Source organism: Eschrichtius robustus, chromosome 8 (genome assembly GCF_028021215.1).
Source record: "Eschrichtius robustus isolate mEscRob2 chromosome 8, mEscRob2.pri, whole genome shotgun sequence".
Lineage (NCBI taxonomy): Eukaryota > Metazoa > Chordata > Mammalia > Artiodactyla > Eschrichtiidae > Eschrichtius > Eschrichtius robustus.
The window spans coordinates 22,531,277-22,547,736 of NC_090831.1; the positions used below are offsets into that span (position 1 = coordinate 22,531,277).

Below are 16,460 nucleotides of genomic sequence, written 5' to 3' on the forward strand. Positions count from 1 at the left end.
CTCATTATTGCCTTAAATTCTGACTGAATTGGGAGGTGACACACTCCAAGGGGTTACTGCATGGGTCCACCACTCTTGTTTCCTGCATCACCTATAGAGTAAACAGCTTCTGTGACCAGGGTGACAGAACAGCATCCTGTGGCTCAGTACAGCTCCACTGGAGAAGTCAGTCTCCCAGACCTGCTGTCCAGTTTGTGAGGTGGGAACCAAAACAGAGACAAATTAAAGGCTGTGGGTTTGTTTTCTGGAATACTTCCTTCCCTGAACATGCCTTAAGCTTCTTTTCTTTTTCTGTGCCACCTACATATGACATTTTGCATGTCAGATTGGAATTTTCGTAATGCATACATGTAAATAGTATGCAGAAGTACATAGAAGGCAAATGTGTAAACAAAGTACTAGTACACTGGCAGGCTTATTCACATGTATACTATCGTCCATATTCTCTATAAACTAAACAAAAAGTATTTCAAACCCTTAAATTTATTTTCACTCTCCAAAATCTTTATCAACTAGGCCATGTAATAGCCAGTCAGTTCTCCTTTTAGTCTATTAGGATCAAATCTGGACTGCAAATGAGAGGCCTAAACTAATATCAGAATATACAATGTGTTAGGAAAATTCATTTTTGGTAAAAATGATTAATTTCCATTGAAAAAATTTTTTAAAATTTGAAGGCATTATGTTCTAAAATTAAATTTTACAACCTTCTTTGGGGGTTGCAAAACAATTATTTCCCCATAGTCATGTTTAATGACTTTCCCCTGAATTTGTTATTTTATTTTGTTTAACTGAGCCACATTTTATAATATTCCCTACTGCTTTTAATGTTATAAAATATAAACCTCCCACACCTAGTATGCATAATGTTGTCAAATTAATGTTTCTATGAGAACCTTAACTTTCAATATCCTGACTTTTATATGCTTAACCCTTGTGAATTAAAAGCACATTAACATGGTTTTTGGCAATCAATTTGTTTTTGTTTCTTTAGAGCACACTCTAATCATTAAGAAAAATCACATGACACAGTTTCAATTTTCCTTCCTAATTTATCTGCATATTTCAGAAGCTACACGCTTTGATTAATTAACTGCTTGCACTGCAGTAATGCATTCCCAGCACAATGTGAGCATAAGACCACAAGCTTAAGGGCAATTTCCAGGGCTGCTGACTTGACTAGAGCGGCTCGCCTGCACCAAATTCTAGTGAATGTGTTTGGGGTTGTGCTCTTCTTGGAAGGACCATGAGTACTTTTGGTTCACTGGTTGTTTTTCCATCTACGTCTTACATCTCAGGCCAATGTGATTGACTTTTTGCCTTAGGGATCCAGCCTCCCCTGTGGCTGCATCAGTGTCACCTGTTGCTGTTGACCTGCTTCTTGCTGGCTGCCTATTTGGACTGGGGGTTCGCCTACCTCACTGTTGCTTGAAGAAGTTCTACACTACAGTCTTAAAAGCTGCATTTCCCATCTTTGACATCAGTCTCCCATCCTTTTCTCTCATTCTGTTCTTCTTTCTAATTATAACCTCCAGTCTCCTGATCGCTCCTAATTTCCATGATGTTCCCCATATTTGACTTCATTTGCCTTTCTACTAAGGGACTGGGAATCTAAAATGTCTTCTTTCCTTTAGTTCATCTTCACCATTTTCCAAGTCTTAATAAGCCTCCAAGTTCCCTATTGGCTATTTCATTCAGAGACTGCAGCTGCTATAGAAAACCATGAACTTTCACTGACAAAGTACCCTACAAATTTAGGCTTTCTAATGTTAGTTTTGTTGTTGTTGTTGGACAAGTTTTTGTTTATTCATTTTGGTTTTTTTAAATTGAAGTAGAGTTGATTTACTATGCTGTGCCAATCTCTGCTGTACAGCAAAGTGACTCAGTTTTACACATATAGACACTCTTTTTAAAAATTCTTTTCCATTATGGTTTATCCCAGAGACTGGATATAGTTCCCTGTACTATATGGTAGGACCCTGTTGTTTATCCATTCTAAATGTAATAGTTTGCATCTACCAATCCCGAATTCCCAGTCCATGCCTCTCCCTCCCCGCTCTAATGTTAGTTTGATTCAACTGATGCATAGCAACCCTTTTAATAAGTGTCTTCGTCCCTCTTTGACCCACCATGTTCTAATACTCAAGGGCTTTGACTTTTCAGCAGAAGACATTAGCTCATTCTCTTTCTGGTAATATAAGAGATACTCTGAATTAAAATTCCTTAAAGTTTCCTAATATCTACCTCCTTCATCTGCATTATCTTCATCCTTAATTGTAATCATCCATCCATCTTGCTAAGACTAATCCCTTCTCCTCTGCTTTCTTTCAAAGTCTAGTTTTTATTTTTTATCAAAGTTACATATACAGATATTTTAAAGATTCCACTTCTACAAGGTTTGTTATTCTACAACTCTACGTTATTTTTTTTTTAAGTAGACTGTCATCACCTCCCACACACACACACCTTTCATTTTATCCAGCGGTAAACACTTTTAACTCTTTTAGGTGATTCTTTTGTTTTACCTCCATGTCTTTAAATAATTTTTCAATACTTATGATGGCTCTTGTTTTTTTATTTTTATTTTAGTCACTATTGATTTCTTGGTAAAGAAAATGAATATTTAGCTCTTTTTGCCCACACTTCTTCACATCACTTCCTCCTTTTTCCCTTCTCCCATTCTCCCAGTAGAACAAACTTGTGTTAGATTACTATTTAACATTTATAGTAATAATACTATGTAAATCTATTTCCAGCAGAACCGTGTACTGTGCTGATTAATTTTCCATTCTTGTGTAATTTTTTGTTTACTCTAAATTTAATGTTTTAATTTCCAAATTTCCACATATTGATCAATATTTCAATTAATTAACTCTCTCCTTGGATAAACAAATCTCCTCTCAGAATATACAAATATATTTGATATTTTGTCAAGTTTATCCTACTCAAGAAATTTCTCCTGGAGCCTTCTGACCTGCTCCAGTCCGGACTGTGTTGGCCTACCACATAGCTGCCATTCTGGGATCACCTTTTGCCGTCATCCTGGGATTCACCTTGCCTCTTCCCTGTGTTGTAACCCCTCTTTCCCAGATCCCATATCTCTTTTTGTAGTCCATTCCCTCATTTTGGCAGAACACAACTGTCAGAAACTTTCTGTCAAAAGTTGCGTGGGAGCTACATTTTTGAGATTTTGCATGTCTGAAAATGTCTTTATTCAACCCTCACGGGTAGCAAATCTGACTTGGCATTTCAGGAAAATATAATGAAAACATATTATTTCCATCCTGTTCCTCTGTTAATGTCACCACCACTCTTCCTGTCATGCATGCCCTGAAACTTTCCCTCAGGGTCACATTTGAGGTCTCCCTCATTCTTTTATTCCCTCTCCAAATAGCTGGCAAATTCTATGCCCTGTAACTTTACAATGTCATCCTTCTCTTCTGCACTATCTCTCTTCCAAACACTGCCCTCCTGGACTAAGAAATGGCTACGTCACTGGTGTGCCTGCCTCCCCCTCTTAGTTTATCATTGCACTCCCTGATTAGTCCTGGTACAGCATGAGGCTGATCACATACGCTCTCCAAAGGGCTTATCTACCCAATCTCTAGTCAAGAAACTTGGCTGAAAAAGGTAAGGAGAGGAAAATACTGTGAGTTAAAAAGAGTCAGAAGAGGCTCAGATTCTATTATTGACAATAAGGGCAACTCTCATGATATGCCAGGTTATAGAGTCTCTTTAGAGGGACCTGCCTTGATGCAACATGTGAGAGGACATAATATAAGAATTTTCTGCTTCAGAAATATTTTCCTTCCTGTCCTGCCATGTGTCAATATCCTTTCCTTTTAGCCTAAATTTTCCACCATTGGAATTACTCTTCAGTTTAGCCAAAATAGAAACTACCTTTAAAACATATGCTATAGTAGATAGGAATGTGAGCCATGGAATCAAACTGTTTGAGCTTGTTGATGCTCTGCCATTTGCTATCAGCAATATCTTGAGGAAGGTTCTTCATCTCTATAAACTCTAGTTTTCTTATCTGTAAAATGGGAATAATACCAGTAGCATATTTAAAAAGTTAATTTGAAGAAGAAATAACCCATATACTTAAAACAATGTCTGGAAAATTTTAGGCACTCAGAAAGGATTATATGTTAAGTACTCTTATCTGAAAGAACAGAGATGACATCATAGATAGTTGTTTTTTCCTCATGAATTTTTTTTTAAGACTTTTTTTTTTTTTTTTTGGATGTGGACCATTTTTAAAGTCTTTATTGAATTTGTTACAGTGTTGCTTCTGCTTTATGTTTTGGTTTTTTGGCCGCCAGGTATGGGGGATCTTAGCTCTCCGACCAGGGATTGAACCCGCACCCCCTGCATTGGAAGACGAGCTCTTAACCACTGAACCGCCAGGGAAGTCCCCCCAGGAATTCTTGCCAAAAATATTAATTGAGCACGTATTATGTGATATTCAAGCACTATTCAAGATACCTGGTATATATCTTTGAAGAACACAGAATAGAATCCTTTCCTTCATGAAACTTACATTCTAACGAGAAGAGACAGAGAATAAACAAACAAAGAAAATTTTTTTCTAAGTTATATAGTATTCTGTAAAGGGCTAAATCCTATTAAATGACCATAAATCAAATCATTAGCACCTATGGACTATTCTGTGGGTCAATTACTGAGATTTTTAACCGTTAGCTCAGACAATACAGAGCAAAAGTTTGAAGAGAAAGACTGTAAAGGACCTGAAGGGAAGCAGAGATTTGCAATACTTACGGGCTGCAGGCTTCACAGGAGTGAATGACAGCTTGGCTAGAGACCTCTGGGAATCAAAAGGAGTTCCACAAAGAGCCTGGTTATATATTAAAAAGAATCACTAAATTCCTAGAGAGAAACTTCACTTATTTCACATACTCCTTGGTCTAGCTTAAGTCAATTGACTTATACACTGGTGTCCAAATACATGTATTTTTGAACTTCCAAGGTTATTTTTATAAGGTTGATAAATATGACAGTGCATGGTGGGTTCTGATGACTGATAAATGTGCACACACATAGACACATATATATCACCCCTCATTTTTAAAGGAAGAAGGTGGAAGGCATCGTGTGGCAAAAAGATTCTTAGAACTGAAATTCAGAACATCTGCTTTTTATTTTTGTTTTAATATTTTAGATATGTGGTTCTGGGTTAAAAGATCCTTTAGTTGATCATCAGTTTTCTTATTATGCAGTGAGGTAAATACTGGATATAAAAGGGTATTATAAAAAGTAAAAACATGAGCACTATGGCAACATGATTGCATTCCTCCTTAGTAATATTAATACGCTACTAAGAATAATACAATTCTAACAGACATCATTGATGGTATGTTATTGTTGGAATCTTTATAATTAAAGTTTCAAGTGAATTAATTTCATTAAGGCTAAAATTTCTTAAGAAGAAAAAGTTCTTATGCCTAAAGACACAGATTGCCCCTTTTTATTGTCTGGGTGTAAAGAAACATTGAGATAGAAATCCCTTTCCTTTGATTACACACTAAAATGTGGGACACAATGATTTAGTCACTATTTAGGAGGACCCTCTGCCTTTTGTTAGACAGATACTTAAGGCCAGTAGAGCTTATGGACTAGATTGCAAGAAGTTTTTTACCCTTTGCTGAATCATTTGAAAAGTGTGAAAGTGCTCATAAAACTTGATTAGTGGATCATTTAATTTTACCTTCAGGCATAGAACCTTCAACAACAAGACTCACAGAGTAAGATTTTAGATCTATGTGTCTGGGAAGAAAAGATATTAGTTGGTCTTAAATCAGTTGCCACCAGAAGAAGAAAGCAATTGGCTGAAGAAAGAGAAAGCAATTGGTGATCTATGAACACCCCTTTGGAGAGAAATACAATTCTAAAAATAAGGCAAATAATGTGAAATGTAATGAAGTGTTGTACAATGGTAATTTATAGCTAAAGGTAATGAATATGTAGACTGGAGAAATAGTTGAATTTCCTGAAGCAGTTACCTTATTTTTATGCTGAAATAATTACAGCTACTTCCCTATCTCAAAAGATTATGAATAGAGAGATGACAGTGAAGCAAGACTCAGCAGTAATAACAAGTAATCACACAGCATTAGGAACAGGGTGGAAGCTAGGGAGAATAAAAGAAGAAATACAGATGATTCGTCATATAGCTAAAGCTAAAGCTCACCTTCTTTTACTGCTCTTCTATATTTGGTTGATGCTTCCCTAAGTGGTGTTTAGAAAAGTCCAAAATAAATTTTATTATCCAAATTATGGTTTATGTACTTCATTCTTTACTATGTCTTCCTGACCACTCATCCAAAGAAAAAAATAAAAGGAATGGAAATGGAGGAAATGGTACTAAATTAAGTCTTTATCTCCTATTGCTTCTTTTCTTTAAAAAAAAACAACTTATTTAATAATTGCTAAATTAAGTACTGCATGAATAACACCTCCTTCATGAGTTAAGGAAAACGTACGGTACTTGTGCTCAAAAGACATGTTCTGAAGAGAATGAATTTGCTCCCAAATGGCTAGCTTATTATTGATGCATAGTGAAAGCACAAGAAAGTCACTTGTCATTTTGTTACCATGGCAACTGGGGGTGCCAATGGATTTTTTTTTTTATTCTATTTTTTAAATGAAGGAACATTTCTCCTTTTGCCTTAGGAAGAAAAGAGCGTGACGTTGGTGGTAAATGTAACCCTAAGGCACATTTCCCCTCAGTCTTCTGATAGTTCCTAATTTTAGTAAAATGCTTAAAAAACAGTCATTGGCTTACAAGACAGTATTACTACCTAGATGATAGTCAGTCCAGTCATCTACTGTGATCTATTTTGATGTGCTGAAAGTTCCACAGTGCCCATTGCATCACAGGCAAATGGGTCACTGTGTGAGAATCTGAGAAACTGGATTCTTTTCTTGTGCATGTTTCTGAATATATATTTTTCTTTATTCCTGGTGTTTCTCAACTGCAAGCTGGAGAAAATAAATCTTGACCACTAGGGTGACTTCCTCTGGATTCAACCTTAACTTATATTAGATTCCTGAAGATACTTCTTTAGTATGTCAGTTACTCATTAGCACGTGTGAACACCATCACAGATTTGTGTACTTCCAATAAAAACATTCAGGGGATTCCTTGGCCGATGGCTCTCATCAATTTTTACCTAATCAGCCTAGGCCTTGGGTTTTATTATACTCATTTTCAATCATATAAAATCCAGAAGTATGATTTTATACAGACACAGAGCTAAAGCAAGCAAAGTAAATAATATAGTTCGGGCCACTGATTCCCATGCGATAGATTATAAAGCAATGTGAGATTTATACATTTCATATCAACTGATGGGGGAGGATTGGGTTAAGGTCAGAAAGGGAAACATACAATTCAAGTCAATTAATCACCTATTAGGTTTTTTAGTGAATTATTGCCTCAGTAAAACACTATGAATGCTTTATAAAATATTGAAGACAAATCCATTTGCAAAACACCAGTAGTAACTTTGACTTATTTTCTTAACAGTGCATTGTTCTAAACCTCAGGAATTATTTTAAAACTCTCTTATCCCCTAAAACAGGATACTGTCAATTAGTGTTTAAAGCTGAATTGACATATACTAGTAATGTTATATATCTTTCAGACACCAAGACATTTTTGAAGAATAAATCTCTCCTTGAATATCTCTGGATATAGAGGTTCAGACTAATGTCCCATATGGCAGCAATTACTGTTTTACATCTTAACAGTTTGGATTGAGGCAGCATAATACCCAAATGGATGGTTCTTAAAATGTAGGATGCATCAGAATTACAGGGAGGCTTGTTAAACACAGATTGTTGGGTATCACATCTGGAGTTTCTGATTCAGTGCTCCTGGGTGGGGCCTGAGAATCTGCATTCCTAGAAAGTTCCCAGGTGATATTGATGTTTCTAGTCCAGGGACAACAATTTGAGAACCACTGCTCTAACCTCACTCATATCTCAGGGAACCCAAAGTAAAAGCCATGTCTTAAATGGCATTGTTAATTTAACCACAACACCTCACAAAGCATGTGGTTCCTGACTTGTCATTGGCCCTAATCTACAGCTGTGTACGGGGTTCAGAGGAAACAAGTCATTAGTCGTTTGTTGGTGTAGAGGTGAATAGAGTTGTGAGAGGTACATTGGAAAACCAAAGTACTCTCTTGTGCTACTGCACATTGCTTTATCATAGTTCTCTTAGAAGTTAAATGAATTTGGAAAATAATTGACAAATCTCCATTTATGTTTGCTTATAAATAACTTTCATTATTATCTGAAGTAATACAAAGTATCTTGGTCCTACGTGTGCAACAATATGGCTTAAATTCTGAAAGACATAGGTGGCTTGAATATTGCTCACCAGGAATGACAAATATGGCAAGAAAAAACAAGTATCTAATACAGAGAATCTCTTGCACTAAGAAAAACTGTGGTGGATATAAAAAAAAAAAACAAAACTAGAAGACACAAATGAAAACTCTGTGGACCTCCAACAAGTAAGAAAAAACTAACACCTCATTATTTCCCTATGCCAAGGTATCTGATTCACTAAATCATAAATTATAGTTTGTCTACAACTATACTAATCAGACTAAATCAGGGTATGAGCAGCATACATTGTGGAATTAGTACCCATAAGGCTCTCGGTTGGAACAAATTATTAGACAAACACATCCTTTCATCAGTTCTATGATTCCACTCATAGAGTTATGACCTGGCTATAAAAACCAGAGAAGATAAGGGTTAGAGGTGAGAAATGTCATCCAAAAATCAAAGTTTATCTTATTGACCTTTGTCATTTGAACTCAAAACCCATGGCACTAAGTAAGAAAGACAGGCAATGTTTGGGGGTGATCATTGCTGAAGTGGATACTTGCATATACATTTCCAATTTTAAGGCTTCTACACTAAATGATCATACTTAATTACTGACAGTAACAAGTCATTGTTGATGGCCCACACACTGAGGGAGAGCTGGGGCAAAGTGAATGATATCCTAATTGCATAGCATTTGAATCATTACAGCTTTGATGACAAAGAATTAGTAAACTAAATAACCATTCCTTCACAACAAAATCCATCTCCTCTACCCAACAGATTGTTGAGGAAACTTTAGCTACACAAATTACTTTCTCCAGCAAAATTCTGTCTTTACCTCACTCACATTCACAGTCTAGAATAATCCACTACTCACAGATACAGAGAAATGACTAGGTAAAATGACTCACCCAAGGAAAATCAGATTCCTAGACAACTATGTACTTGGCTTTTTGATCCATTCTCACAATATATAATAAACCTAACTCCAGGATAAAGGAACACTGTACCTTCACTGATAAAACACAGTAGTAAACCATAATCTTAAGAGTCTTAAATTGACTATTAATTTCCTGATTTTTCAAGATAATAGAAGATGAATGCCGCTTTTGTTACCAATTAATTCCACTTTGAACTTTTTATTTTAGTTTTCCAATATTTAATTTAGATATGTTCTATATCTGACATTCTACAGGACTAATAAAAAGAGATTTTGATTCCCTAATTTATTATTCAATAGATAATGTTTCAAAATTACATACTGAGCTAAAAAAAGGAAACATCCGTAGTGACTTTTTATAGAAACAATATATATTTAGCTTGAAGCTTTTATACTTTCCTCATGTAAAATTAATCTAGGCCAGAACTAAACTGTGCAGATACCACCAGTCCTCTGAGCAATGCACTCTACTCTTTGACCTTCATTGCATAGAAGGTTTAGTGAATCATAGCTTTATCATTTTATATCTATTAGAATCTTTCAATGACATTAACTTTTAGTATCACCGTATGTCTCTACAGCATTCTATTGATATATTCTGAAATGCCCAAGGTAGATCATAGAATACAGAGTCTACAGAATACCAAAAAATCCAGACGAAGGTAAGAAGACAGTTAACTAATCAGGGATTTTAAAATATTGAAATGCTTGTCAGATTATATGGCACAAATCATGTATTTGAGTGACCAATTTTTATTTATTGAGGTTCTCAAGTATACACATGTCAAATAATTACCAAAGGAAAAAAAGAAGGGTGGGCCAGCCATTAAATGTTGAGCTGTGTGGCCCAGCTCCCGTTTAAGAAACTGAGGGAAAAAGGAGAAAAGTGACTTGATCAAATAAAATAATCAGCATTCCAAGAAAAAAGAAAACACAAGTACCTTGATTTTTTTTCTTTTTTTAGCCAACAGACAATTTTATGCCTCTGAATGTTAAACAAAAAGGGTGGGGGGAAGAGGCAGAGTACTCCTTCTGCCTTTCTAAGACCTAAACACCAGACACACAGCCGTCAGCAACCTAGCCTAGATCTATGTGACCCTTTAGGTTTGAAGGGCAGCAGAACTCAGTTTCTATGCAATTATCATAAGCTCCCAGAACCTCTAGTCTTCTTTCCAGGCCACTGTGCTCGCTTCTTGATTAGACAGCAAATTAAAAGTGATACAGGGTAATGTGTATAGTGAACTGTCACATATTCATTTTGTGACCTTTGTTGGAAATATTTACATAAAAATATCAGAATAAAACCACATGGTAACAAATATCTTTGGCTTTATAGACTCTCAAATCATGTTTCTGAGGGTCCCAATTATCATGAGAGATTAAGAGAAGCAAGAATTATAAAATACAAAATAAAATTTTAAGGACATTTCAAAAGAATGCTATTGAAGGTACTTCTGGCACAAGATATTGAATTAAATAGTGAATTATCAAAATAAATATTAGCTTCTTTAGAGAGAATATTTGTAATTTTAGATAAATCCTTACCTCCTTTATAGAGAATAAAAAAACAAGGCTACCTGCCAGGATTAATTGAGATAAAGTACAAAAAAAGAGATGAGAACACCGTCAATGCAGCAGTTGACTCAGAAACCTCCCCAAAGTAGCATGATGGCTGGAGAGCTAACACCTAATAGAGTGATAGTTCTCTGGCTTTCAAACCCAAAGTATTAAGTACTGTCCTCTAGAAGAAGGGCTAAAGAGTCTGGTATTTGAGACAACTAGAAAGGCAAAGCCTCCAAACTGGACTGCAGGGCATTAATGAATCCATATCAAAATCAACATTGTTTGTCGGTTTAACATCCAAGAACAAAGTTAAGTAGCTCTTTATCTCCCCAAACAGTTAAACTCCAATTGTTCTTTTGGAATTGGGATTGGCAAATGTTTTCTAAAAGGGTCAGATAGTAATGACCTAGGCTTTGCCAGGCATAAGTGTCTGTGGTATCTACTAAACTGTCATTTTAGGTGCGAGCAGTCACAGATAATACATAAAGGAATGAGCATGGCTGTTTTCCAATAAAACTTTATTTACAAGACAGTAGGCTGTATTTGACCTGCAAGCAGTAGCTCTCTTGCCCATGCATTAGGTTTTTTGACCCTTTGTGTCTTGATGCTCTTGTCTCCTCCACCTGTACTTGTAAACCAACAAGATGCAACTCAAATGCCGGCATTTGAGTGCACCACCTCAATATAGAGAAAAATATGACCATTTCTGATGGTGTGGCCAGCATTAAGTGTAACATTTCACATATATGCTCATTATCCCTTTGAAAAATTCTCAAAACGTAACTAACTAGGTAGGTTTCTAATACACAGACACAAAAATGGGGGGAAAATCTCTGGAAAGACACACAGGTATTTGTTCCCTAAGAAGCTAGATAGACTGTCCTTAAGCAATCTTTGAACTAGTTTCAACACGTAATTGGAAGGAGAATTATGTGATTTGTGACACTACACCAAGAGTAGAAACACACCTGTTCCTCTAAGTAAAGCAGTGAACAAGCTTCTCCATGCCCTAGGTATTGTGCTGAGGGCATTGTATCTTTATGTGGAAAATAATGATATCTTGCTGACCTTGCTGCCATGGGGTATAATTTCATTAGCAATAATTCTGCAGCCTATGGAATTCAGCAGACATTTAATACAGGGAAGAAGTATTGAGCCTCTAAGTGCTTCTGCACTTCACATGTAAATTTTCTCATGTTATATCTGTAATGCCCTGTATGCATGCTATATGTCTACCATGGGAATCAAGTTACATATGATTTGTAGGAGAAACTGACAGTCACATTCACATTTTATATGTGCTAAGAAATTTATTATTTTCTGATATAAAAATTAGCAATTACATGATAAAGTTGAATCGGAAAAATATACACATGAATATAAGTTTTAAATTCAGGACCATATCTTGGTAAAACTCTCATAATATATGAAAATAAGACAAAGAAAAAGAGAATTATCTTAGGCTAGGCAATTCACGATACTTGGTTTTGTATTGCATTACAGTAAAATACTGAAGATAACTTAGCTTATATATTAAAGAGGAATTTCTCTTACTGAGACAATCTGCAGATTTGTAATACATTCAGTAATACATTTTTGAAAACTTTTTTAAACAAATTTATCATTTGTCCATTAAGAATGAATGTTTATCTACTAGAAAAAAGAAAAAGACATGACTGATGAATATAGCAAAGTAAGGAATTGTAGGGGAAGTTTCTTTGTGTAAATAATAACATTAACAAGTACTAATATGTATTGAGTTCTAACCTTGTGTGAAGCATTGTACTATGCACTTTGAATGCATTAGCTCTTTTACTTCTCTTAACAACATAAGGTGGGTAGCATTCTATCCATTTTACAGCTTGAGTAACTTGTCCAAGTCACAGGGCTGGTAAGTGGCAGAGTCAGGATTTAAACCCAGTCAGTCTACCTGCAGAAGCCAGGCTCCCAAGTAATAGTGCACTCCACTCTCACGCATGAAATGTTCTATACAGATTTTGTCATGAGGGAAGGATGGGAGCAGTGGGTGGGAGTGACAGGGAAGTGTGCTTGGTGAATGGAAGGTGGGAAGCCACCATTCAGAGCACATTCAGATCAAGCATTCTACTAGGAGAGAATAACAAAACCAGGAGTCAAATATCCTACGGAGGCATAGGAGGAAGTAAGACATTTTCTAAACTGTTGCTGAGTTAGGGTGGGGATATCCAGAAAGATAATTCAGAATTACCAAGAAAGTAGCTGCAGAGCACAAAAGAGAGATATCTTTGGAAAGAAAATCCCAAACTTGTAAAACTGGAATGCTACAAACATTTTAAAAGAGCTCTGAGCAGAAGAAAAAGTAGTAATTTCCTCAAAATGGAAAAATTGCAAAATATTAAGAATTGAATGAAGTTTTAGTTATTTAGAGCATATGCCCCTTTTTGCCACATTTCTCAATAGACTTTATTTTTTAGAGCAGTTTTAGGGTCACAGCAAAACGGAGCAGAAAGTACAGAGTGTTCCCATATGGCCGCCTTCCTCTCCCCACAATACACAGCCTCCCCCAACATCCACATCCCTCCCAAGCGTGGTACATTTGGTACAATTGATGAACCAACATTGCCACATCGTTATCAACTGAAGTCCATAGTTTACATTGGGGTTCACACTTTTGTGGTGCATTCTACAAGTTTTGACAAATGTATGATTACATGTATCCACGATTACAGTATCATGCAGCATAGTTTTACTGCCCTAAAAATCCTCCATGCTCCACCTATTCATTCCTTCCTCCCCCCAAACCTGTGACAACCTTTCAATTGTCTCCATAGTTTTCCCTTTTCCAAGATTTTCTATAGTTGGAATTATACAGTACGTAACCTTTTCAGATTGACTTCTTTCACTTACCAATAGAGCATGTGTCCCTTTTACAGATCACATTATAAAAATGTGACTTGTAGAAGTTTCAAAAAGTATTAATTTGGTGCCTATACTGACTGTTAGAAAGACGAAAATAAATAAAAAAAAATTCTGTCATGAAGGAAATGTCAAGGTATTAAGATGCAGACAATTGCAGCCACCTGTATAATAATTATTTCAAAATAGCATTTAGAATGGTAAACATAAAATGTATTTTTAAAATAATTTACAAGATAAGAGATGGTTTAAAGCACAAAATAATAACACTATACTGTGGGATTTATAACATACGGTGAATTAAAATGTATGATTACAAGAGAAGAGAGGCTGGGGGGAGGAGAAAGGAAGTATACTATCGTAAACTTCTTATATGTGAAGTGGCATATCACTTGTTGGCTGACGTAATGCATTAAGATGTATAATATAAAGCCCAAAGCAACCTCTAAACCGGGCACACAAAATTAAAAGATAGAGATGATTAGTTTAGACCAAAAAAGCAAGCCCTAACTATATGCTGCCTATAAGAAATACATTTTAAATACAACCAAAAATGTTAAAAGTGTAAGGATAGAAAAAGATGTGTCATGTTATGATTAAATGAAGGCTGTCATGCTGTAATAACATCAGAAAAAGTAGATTTTAGAGCAAAGAATATTAACAGAGATAAAGAGGCTCATTTCATAATAATAAAGGGGTCAATACATCAAGAGAACATAAAAACCCTAAATGTTTATGTACTTATAACAGAGAGTCAAAATACATGAAGCAAAAACATAGAACTACAAAGAGAAATTTACAATTCTCCAATTTTACACAGATTTCAACACACCTCTTTCGGTAATTGATAGAACAAGTAGACAGAAAATCAGTAAAGATATAGACCTGAACAACACTATCTACCAACTTAACCTAATTGACATTTATAGAATACTCCACCCTATGGCAGTGGCATAGTACACATTTTTTAAGTGCACATGTAAAATTTACCAAGATAGACCATATCTGGGTCATAAAACAATTTCAATACTTCAATATTGTTCAAATAATAAGAACTACATTTTCTGAGCATAATAAAATTAAGTTAGTAACCAATAACAGAAAAGCCCCAAATATTTGGAAGCTAAATAGCATAGATCAAGGAAAAAATCAAAAAGGTAATTAGAAATTATTCTGAACTAAGTAAAAATGAAAACACAAGATACCAAAATTTGTGGGATGGTAATAAATCAAGAATTAGAGAGAAAGTTACAATCCAAAATATCAATATTGAAAAATAAGAAAGGTCTCAAATCAATGACCTCAGGAACTAGAAAAAGAAGAGCAAACATTGGTTCACAAACTGACCTCATACACACAGGGCAGGGAAAAGCTGAAGAAAGAGACAAACCACTCCAAATAGGTATGTGGCAGGTTTAACAAGCAAGGGACCTTACATATGAGACTTGGTCTTGGGCGGTTGCAAGAGGAATGTATCTCCATGCTCGCCCACCAGAATCTTAAAAATTTATATAGAGGTTAACCGTCTACAGGGTCTTAACAACACATTGTTTTCTCAAGGCTGTGTGCTTGAAAATGGCTCCCAATGTGGGAACGATGGGCAGAATGTACATTCCAAGGACAGGGGAGGGAGTAAAGAGCCTTCCGTTGCACAGGTCCAGCTCTCGGGTCAACTGGCAGTCATGTCCTCTTAATGCCCTCTTCCAGTAGCAAATTAAACCGAAAGTAAGACGTAAGAAGAAGAAAGGGAATAATAAAGACAGAGTAGAAGTCAATAAAATAAACAGAAATCAATAGAGACAATTAAACCAACAGCTGGATCAATCAAACTAATAAGCTTCTAGCCAGACTGATATCAAAAAAGAAAAGACACAAATTGCCGATATTTAGCAATGTAGTAAAATCACTACAGATTCAACAGCTATTAAAAGCTTATTAATGAGATATAATTAACAAATTTATGCCAATAAACTTGACAGCTAAGATGAAATGGACAAATTCCTAGACACAACCAAAGCACATTTAAAAATACATACATAGCCCGAGTAATATATATACACACACACACACATACATACACACACCTGTGTATATATTTCAGTTTTTGGTTAAAAACTATCTCTCAAAGAAAACTCCAGGGCCAGATAGCTTTCCTGATGAATTCTACCAAACATCTAAATAAGAAATAACACCAATCTACACAAACTCTTTCAGAAACCTGAAGAAGAGGCAATACTATCCAATTCATTTTACAAGACTAGCATTACTCTAATCCCAAAACAAGGCCAAAAGTGGAAGAAAAGAAAATTATAGACTAATATTCCTCATGAACATATATACAAAAACCCTTACAATATTTTAGCAAATGGAATGCAGCAATATAAAAACAGATAATACATCGGGAACAAGTGTTTATACCAGGCATGCAAAGTTGCTTTAACATTTGAAAGCCAAGAGATGTATTTCACCATATTAACAAACTGAAAAAATAAAACCCATTTAATCAAAAACATACAGAAAGAATATTTGACAAAATAAAAAAATCTACTTCTGATAAAAACTCTCAGCCATCTATTTACATAAAGTTTTTTAATGTGCACAGTTAGTTCATAGATACAAACATACAGCAAAACTATGAAAAATTGTGTGCAATTATAAACACCAAACCAAGGAGAGTGGTATCTCTGAAAGATGAGAG

The 16,460-nt window shown here is 35.4% G+C and overlaps 1 protein-coding gene across 3 annotated transcripts in view; it reads right to left on the reverse strand.

Moving 5' to 3' along the window:
* Nucleotides 1-16,460, reverse strand: part of MAGI2 (membrane associated guanylate kinase, WW and PDZ domain containing 2) — a 1,349,206-nt gene that overhangs the window by 617,266 nt on the left and 715,480 nt on the right. The window lies entirely within an intron of this gene.